Source organism: Lactuca virosa, chromosome 3 (assembly GCF_052849685.1).
Source record: "Lactuca virosa cultivar CGN04683 chromosome 3, Lactuca_virosa_CGN04683_v6, whole genome shotgun sequence".
Lineage (NCBI taxonomy): Eukaryota > Viridiplantae > Streptophyta > Magnoliopsida > Asterales > Asteraceae > Lactuca > Lactuca virosa.
The window spans coordinates 430,293,074-430,308,482 of NC_136428.1; the positions used below are offsets into that span (position 1 = coordinate 430,293,074).

The 15,409-nt window shown below is 38.8% G+C and overlaps 1 non-coding gene across 1 annotated transcript; it reads right to left on the bottom strand.

Annotated features, from left to right (window-relative positions):
• Positions 1-15,093: 15,093 nt before the first annotated feature.
• TRNAM-CAU (transfer RNA methionine (anticodon CAU)) lies at positions 15,094-15,166 on the bottom strand. Its single transcript has one exon. It is a non-coding gene; the product is annotated as a tRNA-Met (tRNA).
• Between the last annotated feature and the right edge of the window lie 243 nt (positions 15,167-15,409).

A 15,409-nucleotide genomic window follows, 5' to 3' on the forward strand; every position in this document is an offset into this window, starting at 1 on the left:
AGTACAAGTTTAGTTGTGGCCATCTAGACAAGTGAAACGGTCCTTGCTGTTGAAGTTTACTACTGGATAGGAATTCCATCACTATGGCATTAGAACTGCTCGGAGAAGTTCGATATTGAAGGTATACAGTTTGATAGATCGGTATTGAAGGGAGATATTCAATCCTCTTTCTATTTCATGGTATTTCACTGCCTTTCATGTACAAGTATTGCAACTGAGATTGAGAGACAAGGGACATCCCATTGAACTTGCCTTGATTGAATGAAGGCTAGCTGACTTCGATACTGAATGAACTCGCATGCTGGAGAACCGATGAGAGACATAGTCGATGCCAATATAGCTATAATTTCACACTGAAGCTTTTCCCTTCGAAGAGTTGATCTTTCATTTCAAAAGTGGTCTCTCCCCAATGGAGAAATGATGCTAGCCCTTTTTCCTTCGATGACAGAGATTGAAATGGATAAAGTGGATTCTCCCTAATGGTGAAATGAGACTGATTTCAGTGATTGAACTGATGGCAACTAGCGAGCAATCTTTCTCAATAGGAGCTTTCCATCTTAAAAGCCTTCCTTGAGGATCAAGACAGGAGCTAGCCTCTTATCTTAAAGGCGATCAATTTCCTCCTTGAGGATCAAGGAAGATCAGAGATCACACTGGAAAGCTATCAACTAACCTGTAAGAAGACTCTTTCTTTGGGCTTCTTCTTAGTTCGTTAGGTAGTTACCTAGAGCTATTAATAGACTGAAAGGGGAAGAACGACCAGTCTTCCTAGCGATGTACAATTCTTTTGGTATATGAAATCTCGATGTCTAGGTCAATTCAATATCAAACAGAAAGGGAGCAATTCTTTTGGCACAGTCTTTTGGTATATACAATTGAGAAGCCAAAGTCATATAGAAGGGCTTGCCTTCCGCACTTTCGTATACCAAATACGAATTGAGAAGTAAATTTGTACAAAAGTACATTGTTCCATCAGTCAATCAAATTTCTCCTATACATTTTGAACGTGATTTCGTACCAACTAAACCTAAGCCAATAGAGCATCTTGCCTTCGCAATATCGAAGGAGAAATGTTGTCAATGCTTTCATAGATGCCATACAACCATCCCTTCCCCTCCTAGTCCAAGAAGAGCTTCCCCTCCTTCCAGGCCCTAAAAACCTTGCTTCCTAAGCATACTGATAAAGAATTAGCAGAGTCGTCTCCCTCCTCCTAAAAGAGAGAAGCGGGCTAACCCAAGAGAGATACCAGCCATAATTGCTCTTAAGGTTAGTTAATGGCTTTCAAGGGCTGAGGGGCATTAGCCACTCTCCTGCTCGTACCTCGCTAACAACCGTCAACAACCAGTGTTGCAACAACTCCTAAATCAATAGGGCCATAAAGACTAGTCCTACTTGCCCTAGAGATTAGTTAATAGCTTCAAAGACCGGCAGTAAGTCATACAACCTAGCTCTCCTTACTTGATAGGGGGTCGGATGGAAGGTCTAGTAAACTAGCTGAGTCATTCGAGAGGCTTCAAACTTGGCTAAGCCTTCACATAAGCGGGACTGCTTGCATGTCCATCATTAGATTTGCGAGGTAGTGGATGGAGTGCTTCCTCTCCTTAACAGTTGAGCTCTTTCTTTCGTCTCAAGGAGCATGAGCGGAACGGAACGGTATCAAGTCTATTAGTCGGAGAGGTCGTACCATCGAGCGAGTTGGGGAGCTCGACTAAAGCCGACCTGAGGGAGGCCTACAACCGTCGGTCTAGAAAGCTAGTAGCTCGAATCTAGGACTAGGAAGGGAAGGCAACGACCTAAGTTCAGGGTATGTTGGTTTTGAAGTTATATATTGAAGTTTCGTAGTGAGATATTTCAGTTAGGTAGTGCTCCCTCTCGAATACCAGACTGGGAGTGGGAGATTTACATCCTTTCAATCTTGGCTAAGAGGACTATTCAAATCCTGGTGAAGTAAAGGACTATGAGAATTCTCAAGTCGATGTGAATATAGGGCCATTTTGATGCGGGAATTGTGCGAAATGAGACTTTCAGGGAGATAAGGCAGGGAAGCCATTAATGGTATTTCATTCGAAGTGGTGTATTTCAAGTTGGAGAGTTAGGGAATTCAATCTTGGTATTGAAAGTGCGGAATCGTATTGCCGAAGTGGGCTATTTGGATAGGAATGAAATAGGTTTTAGAAGGTACAAGTATTGAAAGAAATCCTGTTTACAATGAGTTCTCAATCGCAAGGTCCTACCCGAGTTACAGAATGTTGCTGTCGGCAAAGAAGTCTTACCAAGGATAGCCACGACTTTCATTGAAAAAGGATAGGCTACTCGCTGAGCGCCCTAATCAATAAGGATAGGTTTCGATGTGGAGTATTTGCTATATGGTATGGTACAAAGTAAGTTTCTAATTATTCGTGTGGGGAATGAACGCAAACCGCTTCAAGGAAACGGGCTATATCACAACTTTCACTTTAGGAATGCCTTTAAGGCTAGCTCTCTCCTTTGGTACTCAATTGGGTATATTCCGTAGTGAGATAAGGAATTCAATCGTATATGGTATTGTACAAATACAATATGGCAGGATTGACTAGCGGGATGGTTTCAAAAGAAGGATTTCTTGCGGTATCGGTACTCAATAGGGAACTTAAGGGATAGGAATGTACTTTGAGATCTCAATTCTATTGCATTAGAAAGTGGGGAATTCAATCGGTATGGTCGAAGGCAATCAACTGCCTGACTTCTGTAGATTCGAAGTGAGATTGACTGAATTCAGTTTGACTGAGAGTGAGCAAAAGCATCTTGCCAATTGAAACTGCGATTAGTAAAATGATTTCCAGAATCTAGTTGGACTTAGAGTCCGATGCCTATCTTGTAAGTCTTTACAGAATGGACTTTGACTTATGAAAGTGTGGAATTTGGCAGGATTGAAGGTATTATGTAAAAATCCACTTTCTTGAATGAAGTGGACTGGGAAGGTAATGCGAATAGGATAGGTTTGCGAAAGACCGAGGTCTTGATTCTTCCTGTGCCTTTCTTTTTCATTCACAAGTTAGCCGAAGTCCTTTGAAGGTCTTCTTGCATGGAGATAGTGATTCGATCTTCCCTGCCTTCCTTCGTAGTGCTTGCGAGATGGACTCTTTCATCGGAGGGTGCTATTTCACCCATTGGTCTTGAGAAATCCTACTTCACCTACCTTTGGAACTCAGATCTCAAGAGAAGTGTTGACCGGACTACCGGACTCCCGGTCAGTGCTGCTAGACCTCTAAGCAAGTGTTGCTAGACTTTCCTGGCTATTGTTGCTGCTCTTACAACTGCTAGGCAAGTTACATGAGTGGGGACGAACGAATGGAACGAATATGGTGAGATACGATTTAGAATCTCTTGTAGTTAGGCAAGTGGAGGACAATGATCTTCCAAATGATCACTGGCCGGAACGATCTATGATAGCTATTAACTAGTGCCATGGAGTCAGTCAGTCTAAACTCTATAGCTTAACAGTCTAGTGTAGCTAATGTACGAAGGAAGCAAGAAGTCAGCTAAAAAGTATGAGAATCTCCACTGTTCAATCAACAACAACAGGGAGGGATTCCCCCGAGGGCATCCCGATCGATTCAATTAACAAAGAAAGTGTTGTGAGCCCACTGGCGAGTGAGGGCTAAACGGTATTTATAGATTGAAACTAGAAAACCTTAATTCCTGAACTAGCATCATGAACAAGCCAGTCTCAACTTTCCTGTTCAACTTTCTAGTGCGTCTATCTAAGGATAGATCTCGTTATATGTGGAGAGGAAAAGAATGAATCCTACTAATGCGTCAAAATCTAAAAAACATTTATCTGTATTCCCCTTTCTTTATAGGTCTTGTGTTCCCCCTATTGAATGAAATGCAAAAACCACATACCCACAAACTTGTCAATAAACAATTCTATGTTCAATTTGACTACAAACAATTCTATGTTCCACTTGACTCCTACCCATACCGTGTTCAATTTGTATAGTTCCCATACCGTGTTCAATTGTACAACTACCAATTCAATCTTGAGATTTGGTAAGAATAACAGACGGTATACTAGTCAGGACTCTTCTTTTCTACGAACAAGTCAGTACTCGCACTATTGGGAGAACATGCGTCAAAGAAGGTCGTTTTCTTTTCCGTCCTCGCACTATTGTACAAATTTATCCCTGTACCTAAAAAAGTCTTTATTTCACGCTGGAGCATTTGTAAGCGACGGGATCTTAGCAGCTTCTTCCCGAGTTGCATTAGCTAAAGTGGATCTACGATCACGGGAACTAATCAATCGGTCTGTTCTGCCCCATAAGCATCTGGATGGTCTACGATCAGTGCTATTCGTACACCCTATGCCTGATTTCGCAAATTCAACCCTTTCCTGCTGTAACTGCGCCTTATTGGCTTCTTTTCAGGCTTGAACAAGCAAGTATGCAAACAAACTTCGGTTCCTAACAAGCTAAGCACCTACCCCACTGGCCTGGGGAACTACGAACTACTAGTTTAGCCTATCTGACCTAACTAGCTTGTTAAAACAACCTGATCGGGACCTCTACCACTCTTGTAGATCACTGAACTATGCGCCTATCTTCGCTTTTCGATCAGCCGTTGCTCTTCGTTCACTTAGCCTACGAACTCCGACTCACTTCCAGCTTGGATCCCTTCTGGATCGCTTAGCCCTAGCTCGAAACAGCCAACTCACTTCGCCTATGCAACGAAGAGAAGTAGTTTACTTGCTTAACTCGAACATGCCAAGAGCATTCCGTTCACTTACGCAAGATTCACTCGCTTAATTGTTAGCTAGCGCTATTCCACATCTTAGCTTTCAGGGAAGCCCACAGAGCAGTTCTGAAAGAACATAGTGGTGAACGAAGTTGACTTTGACTTATAGCATTTCTCCTTCTCTTAGCTGAAGGCTTATCCATGAATCCGGACTTGAAGAACTTGAGGGCATAGGATTCAATCCAGCCACAGGTTCTCCCTATGGCTACCTTGTGGCGAACGAAAGACCGGATCTCTATTCCTCCAGCAATATTCTTTTGATGATAAAAAAGAAAGAAGAGAAAGAACTGGGAGGTGGGGCCTACATAACTGCTTGCTTGCTTACCAAGCCATCCTGGCAAGCTCCTCCAGTTCGATTATGATTCTTGACTTGACTTATTATAAAAACAACTCACTATCCAAATGAAAGATGATCGATTATCTACCCAAGAAGATAGAGAGTCCCACATACGAGAAAAGGTCACAAATAGAGTTGAATCAAGTAACATTGCAAAGGCATATTGATAGTAGGGTCGGGATATCCCCGCCCTCCGAACCGGACGTGAGGGTCTCCCGTCATCAGGCTCTCTGCAGGGGAATCTCCACTCACTGCTTCCCCTAATATCCTCCCTTTACCACATCATGGGGGTTTACAGGAGATCCCAGAGGCTCGCTCGGAAAGGCTGCTATACCATACCTTTTGACTTGACTCTACTCTAGTAGTCACTAGACTCACTATAGTAGTCCGTCCGGCTGCTCTTGCTGAAATCATTACTCTTCATTCTCTCGTGCTCTAGCAATTACGCTCCCTAGACCACTACCATGTAGTTTGGTAGGGACAATCAATCCGGGAATCTAGGAATGAATGGGGATCCCTATCAATATCAAAATGAAGAAAATAGAATGAAATAGATTACCTTTCTCTCACTCAATAGATGTATCTGGTCTGATACGGTACAGTTAAATACAAGACAATGGAATGCAATGGGATAGATGGTAGAGGGCTGCCTGTGCCTAAAAGCGATGATTCACTTGTCCCATTTGTTGGATTAGGTGTCTAAGCCCATAACTATTATTGGTATGTATTCGACCCGAGAGTAGCATGGTCCATTTGGGTTGCATATCATCAGGACAATTTGTTAGGATGGACTTTTGAGAGAAGGTTATTTATGGTTTATTAATATATTATAAGTAATAATATATTAATATGAAATCATATGTTTTAATTAGTAATGATCAAGAATTAATTTGGAACTAATTTAGTGGTCGAAAGAGACTAATTAAATCTATGGGGACTAATTATGATAATTAGTTATATTTATATGTGTTGGGCTTATAATCCATGTTGGACCAAGTTTATGTATGGATACATAAAGAGTTGGGCCACATGAACCATGGATCATAAAACCCATGGGTATGGATTTGGGTTATATCCATGACCCTAGAAATCCCACATATAAATAGATACTTCATTGCCCAAAATCGCCACTTGTATCTTTTTAGAGTTCATGGTGTCTTTTGTGTGCATGGAATTCTCTCTCAAGTTCATCCTTTGTCCATGGTGTGTTGTGATTCCATTTGAGGCTTCCACACTATTGGGGCTAAGCTCTTTAAGGCCAAATACACCAAGAATTCAAGCTCCATCAAAAGGTATGTCATGCTAACTAGTATATTATAATTTTATGTTAAATGCATGCTAGTTGTAAGATTAATACCTTGGAAACCATTTGCATGTATAATTAGTGAAAACATAGATCCAAGGTATTTAGGGTTGTATGTGCACCATAGGATGTTGTAGTATACCAAAACCCAACAGTGGTATCAGAGCCAGGTTGTTTTCAATTATACTTGATGCAAGTTGCTGAAAAAAAAAAACTGAAAAAAAATCGAATTTTTTGCTATCGGGACAGCAGACTCGACGAGTCCAGTGATGGACTCGACGAGTCCATGAACAAATTCATCCAACTCGTCGAGTTGGTTCATGCACTCGACGAGTTGGACCCCCTGACAGCTTATCTTCGAGTTTTTTGGCCTGTTTTGGATTAGAATCATTACCGCAAAGTGTTTTTGTTCATAAAATTTGTTTTTTGATACTATGGTAATGTTTATTCTCATCCAAATAAAGGATAATAATCAAAGTTTCAAGTGTTATACATGTTTATATGATGCTTGAAAAATGTTGATTATGAATGTTCATGTTTATGAGTTTGTTTAGATTAATAGGAAAAATTATGAGATAGTTGTTTTCAATCCAAATTAATCTTGAAGTTGTTCATAATATGTGTTTTTGTAACTTGTCCTCAAGTTACATGAAAAGTCACATTTATGAATTTAAAAACCCATAAAAATTCCATAAGTTATGAAAAAATGAAGAGTCACATTTTTAATGCTTTTAAAGTGTTCCATAACTTGTCTACAAGTTATGGAACTTGAAGGGTTTTTTCCATTAAACCACTTTAAAATTCATAAGTTATGGAAACCATAAGTTTTTTGAATTGTTCAAAACTTGTCCTCAAGTTTTGGAATTTGTAAAGTCAAACCCCATATACACTTTAATTCCAAACCCAAGAATTTTAAAAGTTAAAGTTCAAACTTTATGGACTTCATTAAATTAATTAAAGTGTCTAATTAAAAGAGTTAATAATTCCATAAAGACATGGTTTAAGTTTAATTAAATTAAGAGTAAAGTTTAATTAATAGATTAAACCACCAAGTATTTTAAATGTTTAAAATACACCCTTATACTATTATAATATTAATAGTTAATACTTATATATATATATATATATATATATATATATATATATATATATATATATATATATGTATAAGAACAAAGTCAGTCTTACCGTTAGTAGGCCTCATTCACGAAGCCGGTCTATAAGGGGGGTATAAGGTTACTGCCTATAAAATGGCAGTTTAATGGGTGTCCACTCTCACCCACCGCTTCCTTGACCGGTGGAGGGTCGTTAGCCGAACGGGCAGGACAAGGACTATAATTTTCCCTTCATTAAAAGTATTAATGATAAATACTAAGTAACTAAACCTTTTATAAATACCCAATCTTAGTTACTTAGGAAAAAGTGAATAAGGTGCTAATCCATGAAATTACACTTTGCACTTTGTTTAAGTCGGTTAGTGGAGCGTGTGTGGTTAACCGGCACACTAACTCGTATTTAACAAGGTAGGCAAAGGGTAACCTAATGTTTATCATAGTATCGATTGAGCGTGTGTGGTTAACCGGCACATCGATTGAGGGGTAAACACTTAAGGGTACCAAGTAATTTGCATGGTTACTTCACACCTTGTTTTTTTGTGATCCTCGGCATCCCAGTCACAAAACCTGAAGGGCACACTCGAGATTGAAACATGCCATTGAACAGTTCAATGAATCTCAAAGATCTAGGAGTTTCAAAAACCAATTAAAAACTAATAATATATATTTCGTTTTCATGGTGGAAATTGGTGAATCGTCATTCACCTACCTTCAAATATTTTATAGCTTGGATTACGGCATCCCTCTTCCAAGTTATAAAAGTATTGTGTTGGGTCCTAGCCTTAATATTTCATATTGGGTGTTATATTAAGGACTTTAAATCAACTATCTTGAGTATCTCCCAAAAGATGTCTGGTTTAGACATTTATGATCTTCCCAAATCTCTTGAAACAAGCTTTCCTAAATGAAGATGATGTCCCATTGAAATCATACTTCTTTCACCTCCTCCAATTATTCTCCCTAACCCACAAGTTCCTGAAAAGTTTAAGGTCACTCAAGCCCTATTGGAAAGCAAAGGTCTATGTGTGATCACATCTTGGAGATGTAGTCACATATTGACAAGCCGGGAGAGTTGGGTGTCAAAGTCTTGAGAAAGTTGGTGGCTCAACTACTTTCTAAGTCACATAGTGAGTTCTTTTGGAACACATATGAAACAGACTATGACAAGACCCTTAATGATCTTATCTATTTGCTAAGATCAACTTCCTAAAAACTTTATGGACATTTACAATGATGACACTAGGAATCCAAAAAAGCATTCTCTTCCCAATGGAAATGGATCGGCCATAGTCAACTCGGTTGACCAAATGGTAAAGAGAAAAGCTAAGTCTGAGATAGTCCCATTACCAAAGGGTCCTAATGTTTATATTGCCAAAGAAAGGGGCATTGTTGCGAAGCTGCCAAATTTACCTAAGGATGTTAAAGTCAATAAGTTTGACTCTACTTCAGGTAAAGTCCACTATCTAACTCTGCTAAGTTTCTATTCTGAGATTCTTGATACATGATGTGACTGGGTCACATGTTGATGTTTTAAAAATCAAAGAAAAGTGAAGAAGCTTAAAGAAAGAATATGCTGAATCTGATCGCGTAGATGTATTTCTATCGCATAGTTTGAAGATCGAATTCTTGAGCTACTTCTTAGGAGTTATGATATTTTGCTTAGGAATAGATAACAACAAGTTTTCATATGGATTGTAAGGATAAGTTTTTCCGCAAAGTTTTAAAATAAAAGGTAAATCTTTTGATTTTATTTATTTTAAAATATCCTTACAATGGCATTTGTGAAAATCTGTGTTGCTTATAAGATTCCATTAAGAGCAAGAGTGGAAATATGAATTTGATTCTTTCATTTGTGGTAGTGTCTAAATTTACCAAATAAGAAAAGATTCTCATCACCCAAGTTTCAGTTGGATAGAAACTTGGAATCATGCAAGTTGTATAGCATGATGAATGAGAACGTTCGAGCATTGGAAAAATTAAGACTAACTACTTGTTCACATGGGTGCGTGAGTCAAGTGAAGGACTAAGGGATCGGGTACACATTCTTGTGCACTGGTCAGAGTCCACCACAAAAGATCGATAAGACTATTCGTCATAATTTACTATAGCTCAGTAAATATGGTTATACTTACAAGCTTAAGTGTAATTCTGAGACATTGGAAAAGGTTCCAATGTATGGCAGAGCGAATAAGAAGAATCAATTTAGGCAGAAAGATAAAAGTTTCTCAAATCTGAAAAGATGGGAGAGTACTTTAGTATCATGTTTTAAGACCATCTTAATGATTTTGAGACCTTATCACAATTCATCCTCTAAGTGCATTCTGATAGTTAAGAAGAGGAGTTATGAATTATTGAAGTGGTTAAATCAAGAAGATGATTCATACTTCGTTCCAAAAACAATTCTTAGAGTTATACTCTAAGATTGTAACTTGAGTGACATGTCTTAAAGAAGGTTTAAAACACTTATCAAATGTAAGAGTAAAAGTTTTCTACTCTTGTACATTTGAAATTGGTAAGTTGTGACGTTTTGGATAAAACAAAGACTAACTAAGGCCAATTGTGTGAAGTGTTTGTCTTGATTAGAATCCACACTGTCTCTTGAATATCTGACAAGAAAGTCTTATATGTCAAGAGGATAGTGGGAGTCTTAAAGGTCTTGAAAGTCTCAAGAACTAATCAAGAATAAAACCTGAAGTTCTTCACTAGCACACGACTTGAGGTTTATAACCTATCATGTTGACATATTCTGTGCCCATTCAAGTTAAAGTTGGCTTTGCATATGAGTTCTTAGAGTTCTCAATTGGTTGCACAACAACTTGGAAGCAATGGCATGCCCTTGAGCTGCCAGGTGGCAAGAAATTAAGATTGAGTTCAGTCCATATGAGTTTGGATTTGTCATTATCCATGTCTTGTGACTATGGTTTTGACAATTCACATGGATAAGAACACATACACCATTAAATCTAAGGGTCATAAGGTTTCTCTCCGATTCATGAAAATGATGGTGAGGAAACACTTCCACCAAGTAGATTTGAAGTAGATAGCAATTGTGATATTTGCATTCTCAAAGTCGTTAGTGGAGCTGTGTGGTTAACCGACACACTAACATGGACTTGTGAGAAGTGGCAAAGGTCTAAACAATTGAGACTATGATTACGACATCCCTTTTCATAGTTCTGAAATTGTTTAGACACACCTGTGAGCTATCTAAGATAAGGTGTATGATATTGATAAAGTTTTATCAAAGCAATCTAGTATCAGAAATCTGAACTTTGGTAAGAAAGTCAATAAAGTATTGTTTTTTCTAGCAGTTCAACTGATTTCTGAGTATATGTCAAAGCTAGTGGGAGCATAGGTGTTATGCTAATAATCATCATGTTAGTGGGAGCATGATAATTATGATAAAGGTTGCAAGTTAGCAATGTTAATTATAGAAAACAAAAGGTTTCAATTGGGAAAAAGTTGTTTTGCTATAATTAAGGGAGAGGAAATTATACTTCATCTCAAATCTAAAAGCTTAGATTGAGGTTTTAATCATATTTAGTCAAGTATATATATGAATGTTATGTTGGAATGGCTCAACATAAGAAAATTCTAATATAGGGTCCATTATTTGCGTTCTAAAATTCGATTATGATTACGACATCCCTTTTCATAATCTGAATTATGAGAACTTGGCAAATTGAAATGGAAATATTATAGCAAAACACTGGTTTAGTCTTTATGTGATACATCATGAATCGTGTCCCATATGCTTCGGATATAGGATCGATTGCATGTGCTATATTCATCCTTTCTAAAATTTTCCAAATGCCTGGGGCATTAAGAAGGGAAAAGGTCTAGAATTGGATATGACTAAAAGGATTAAACAATTGTCGAGGACAATCTAAGGTTTACCAAATATTGGTTGCTCAAGGACAGTTGGAAGTATAATGATAATTCTGGAAGGACCATATTGACATAATCTGTAAGGAGGAAACTCTTGTTCAGAAGTGATAGTCAAAATGGAATATGGAAATGTTTCAAAGTTAGAAATTATTCAATCTGTGTAAGATTAGGAAACTTAATGCAAGAAGGATGTTTCCAAGGAGTTGATCTCCTTTGGAATGCTCTGTAATGTTTGTTGTCAAGTCTATCTGACTTTGTGCATAATCATTACAAGAGGATCAATGTATATAAGTTTAGAATCTAACAGATTTCAGTAAATGGCATGAATTTGGAATTCTTGCATTTGCAGTAAGGATTTGGGACTATGAAAAAAGGATCATTGGAGTTATGTTCAATTGATCTATTTCACAAAGTAAAGATCATAGACAAACATAGTATGCATACTTGGTGTATGGCATGACTAGTGTTTAGAAAACATAGTGTACATGCTTGGAGCATGAGACAACTATTGTTTTAAATTCAAGAATAAAGTTGATAGCTGAAACAGTATACAATGAATAATGTGTAATCATATGGTGATAAAAAAAAAGGAGTTTTATTTATGTTCATAGGTTTTGATACCATATTCGATTCAATTATTCTTGTGTTTCATTTTGCATGTTTTGACTTCCAGAATAAACTAGGTCATTGTTCTGTATGACTAAGTTATTCAAACCATCCACAGTCGGTCATATGTTGGGAGTAGATATGAATTAAGACTGTCATGGGTTGGCTTGTAGAGGTCTAAGATGTTGGACAAAGGGCTACAACACTCATGAGTGCTCATAAGTTCTGAGTATTGGATTCAACCCGCGCTCATTGGAATCACTTCATGGATTTTATCACGAGTGATCATGAGACGATAATATCTTATATTCTTCAAACCTAGAGATATGAGTTGTTACTATGAGTTGGTTATACATTGATTGCACGAAAACGCATTGGTAACTCGATGTTATAAAATGTGCCTTTGTGTATGATTCAACAAGTAGTAGAACAAGCCATATGAGTCGAAGTTTATCCATTCCTTTTACCTTCGGGATAAAAGCGGTATCTGTGGGCCCCTCGATGATTTGGTGATGACAAACGTAAGTGCTCGGCCGGGCCTGGACTGATTTGATTTGTTCAATTAGTCAGTCGTCATAAATCGGAAATCGGGAAACAACAAATGGACAGAGAGAATGATTATAATCCATGTCTTAGTCCATATGATATCTAGAATGGAGGAATATATGATCCCTTATCTAATGGACATGTCATTTGATTTGTTCAGAGTTTGACAGCGGCTTTAAGAGCTACGATTGCTAGTCGGGATCTTGGAGTCATACTTGAATAATAGTTTTAGACTTATCCAAGTGGGAGACTATTGGATTAGGTGTCTAAGCCCATAACTATTATTGGTATGTATTCGACCCGAGAATAGCATGGTCCATTTGGGTTGCATATCATCAGGACAATTTGTTAGGATGGACTTTTGAGAGAAGGTTATTTATGGTTTATTAATATATTATAAGTAATAATATATTAATATGAAATCATATGTTTTAATTAGTAGTGATCAAGAATTAATTTGGAATTAATTTAGTGGTCGAAAGAGACTAATTAAATCTATGGGGACTAATTATGATAATTAGTTATATTTATATGTGTTGGGCTTATGATCCATGTTGGACCAAGTTTATGTATGGATACATAAAGAGTTGGGCCACATGAACCATGGATCATAAAACCCATGGGTATGGATTTGGGTTATATCCATGACCCTAGAAATCCCACATATAAATAGATACTTCATTGCCCAAAATCGCCACTTGTATCTTTTTAGAGTTCATGGTGTCTTTTGTGTGCATGAAATTCTCTCTCAAGTTTATCCTTTGTCCATGGTGTGTTGTGATTCCATTTGAGGCTTCCACACTATTGGGGCTAAGCTCTTTAAGGCCAAATACACCAAGAATTCAAGCTCCATCAAAAGGTATGTCATGCTAACTACTATATTATAATTTTATGTTAAATGCATGCTAGTTGTAAGATTAATACCTTGGAAACCATTTGCATGTATAATTAGTGAAAACATAGATCCAAGGTATTTAGGGTTGTATGTGCACCATAGGATGTTGTAGTATACCAAAACCCAACACCTTTGTCCATAGGGACCTCGTGGAATACAACCGAAACGACTCCTGCTAGATAGCCGCCCCTTTCTCTCTTTTTACAGCCTCGTGGACGGACGAAAGAAGGTAAGTTACAGAACGGGGCAGTGAGGGCTTGCGAAGTAGACAGCAAGCAAGAGCTTCTCAGCCCCCTATTCTCTTAGTCAAGCGCTAGCGCGCCCCTCTCTCTAAAGGGGCGTAAGCACTTTACTCGCTAGGGGATGGGATTCATTCACTTGCATTCCTGCTAGCACTACAAAAAGCTCCGGTCTTAACGCCCCTACTACTGTTGTGCAGCCTTTGCTCGGGTTCGTAGAGTCGGGTTTCTCGTTTACCCACAATGGAGGAGCCGCCCCCACCAGACAGGCGGCCACGGGTCATAACGCACTCTTCGCACAACAAATCCACTTTGAAGTTGACTTATTCGCTCGGCCAATCGTCAGAACGTGTACGAGATACCATAAGGGCCCAATATCTCAATAGCACCTTTGTCTAAAGCTTTGAATGAAACTTCATATCCGAAACGCAGGAACGATCTGACTAGAAAGTCATTAAAAACTTGATCGAAGAACCAGCGTTTATTGAAGAAGCTATAGAGTCGATTACAAAAAGTACTAGTTTGAAAGGCTCGTTGGAATTGATCTACTACTGGATTTACATTATACGCAACAGAAGCACCTGAAGTACTAAACGAAATAGCTATTAGTTTGGTAATGGTTGGAGCAGCAAACTCTGATTCGGCAAGAATCTCATTTTTTGGTAGTACGAAGGGGGAATTGGCCCAAAAATTACATAGGGGTCAAGACGCTGTCGGGCGCCGGCGGCTGACTCAAGTGCCCCCCGAACCGCGCGAAATGGTCGCGTATTACACGGCTCACTAACTCAGCCTGGAGTTGTGGTACCTATTATTCGTCGGCGGGGGCGGTCCGGAGATACGTAGATGACTATTGGCTGGTACAACCTCTCGATTATCCACTTCTAATAAATGTAATTGTGCCAATTCCAGTTTTGAACTACCACAAACTAGTTTCATAGTTTTCAACTGAGCGGTAGACCCAACACGACTGACAGATAAGTCGACATTAATTAAACTAGGAGTCTAATTTGGTAATGGGCGGTTCATTTTTCTAGTTCATTTTAGGATCGCAACTTCCTGCGCAGTCCGTGCCAGTAGTGATATCCTAATTCGGCTACCTCTCCCACTCATCAAGGCAAAACATTAGAAAGGTAAACCATTGCCAAGAGAGACCGGGGAAAGCTCTACCCCTTCACCTGCAAAAGGATCCGTTACCAGAGTGTTGTGCTTCTCAGGGCCGTCTGAGTCAGAGCAACCCGGTCGGGGCGATCCAGTTACCCGGTTCACTATTATTCCAAAACCATTGAACCGTACTAGCTTCGTTACAGACTTTATACTTAACTGTTCACCATCCGAACATTCTCTAGCTAGCAACACAACTTTGACCACCCAAAAAAAGATCTCAAGTGATTAGGCGGGGACAGGATTCGAACCTGTAGTCTTCAGATCATGAGCCTGATGAGTTGACCATTCCTCCACCCCGCTTGATGAGAATTCCCAGTCAAAAAAGGTCAATTAGCTAAGATCGATCAGAAGGTGTGTTAAGCATATAGTCATTGTGGTTACAGACGGGTTCAGTTTGCGATTAGACTAAGAACCTTCTCCTTCTAAGAAAGCTGCTTCACTTCTCCCCCTGTTATGTATTAGCTCTATCTCTTTCCGCTGATAGAGGAGTTAACTAGTTTGCATTCCTCTATCTTCATCTCTAATACTAATAGGCGACAATCA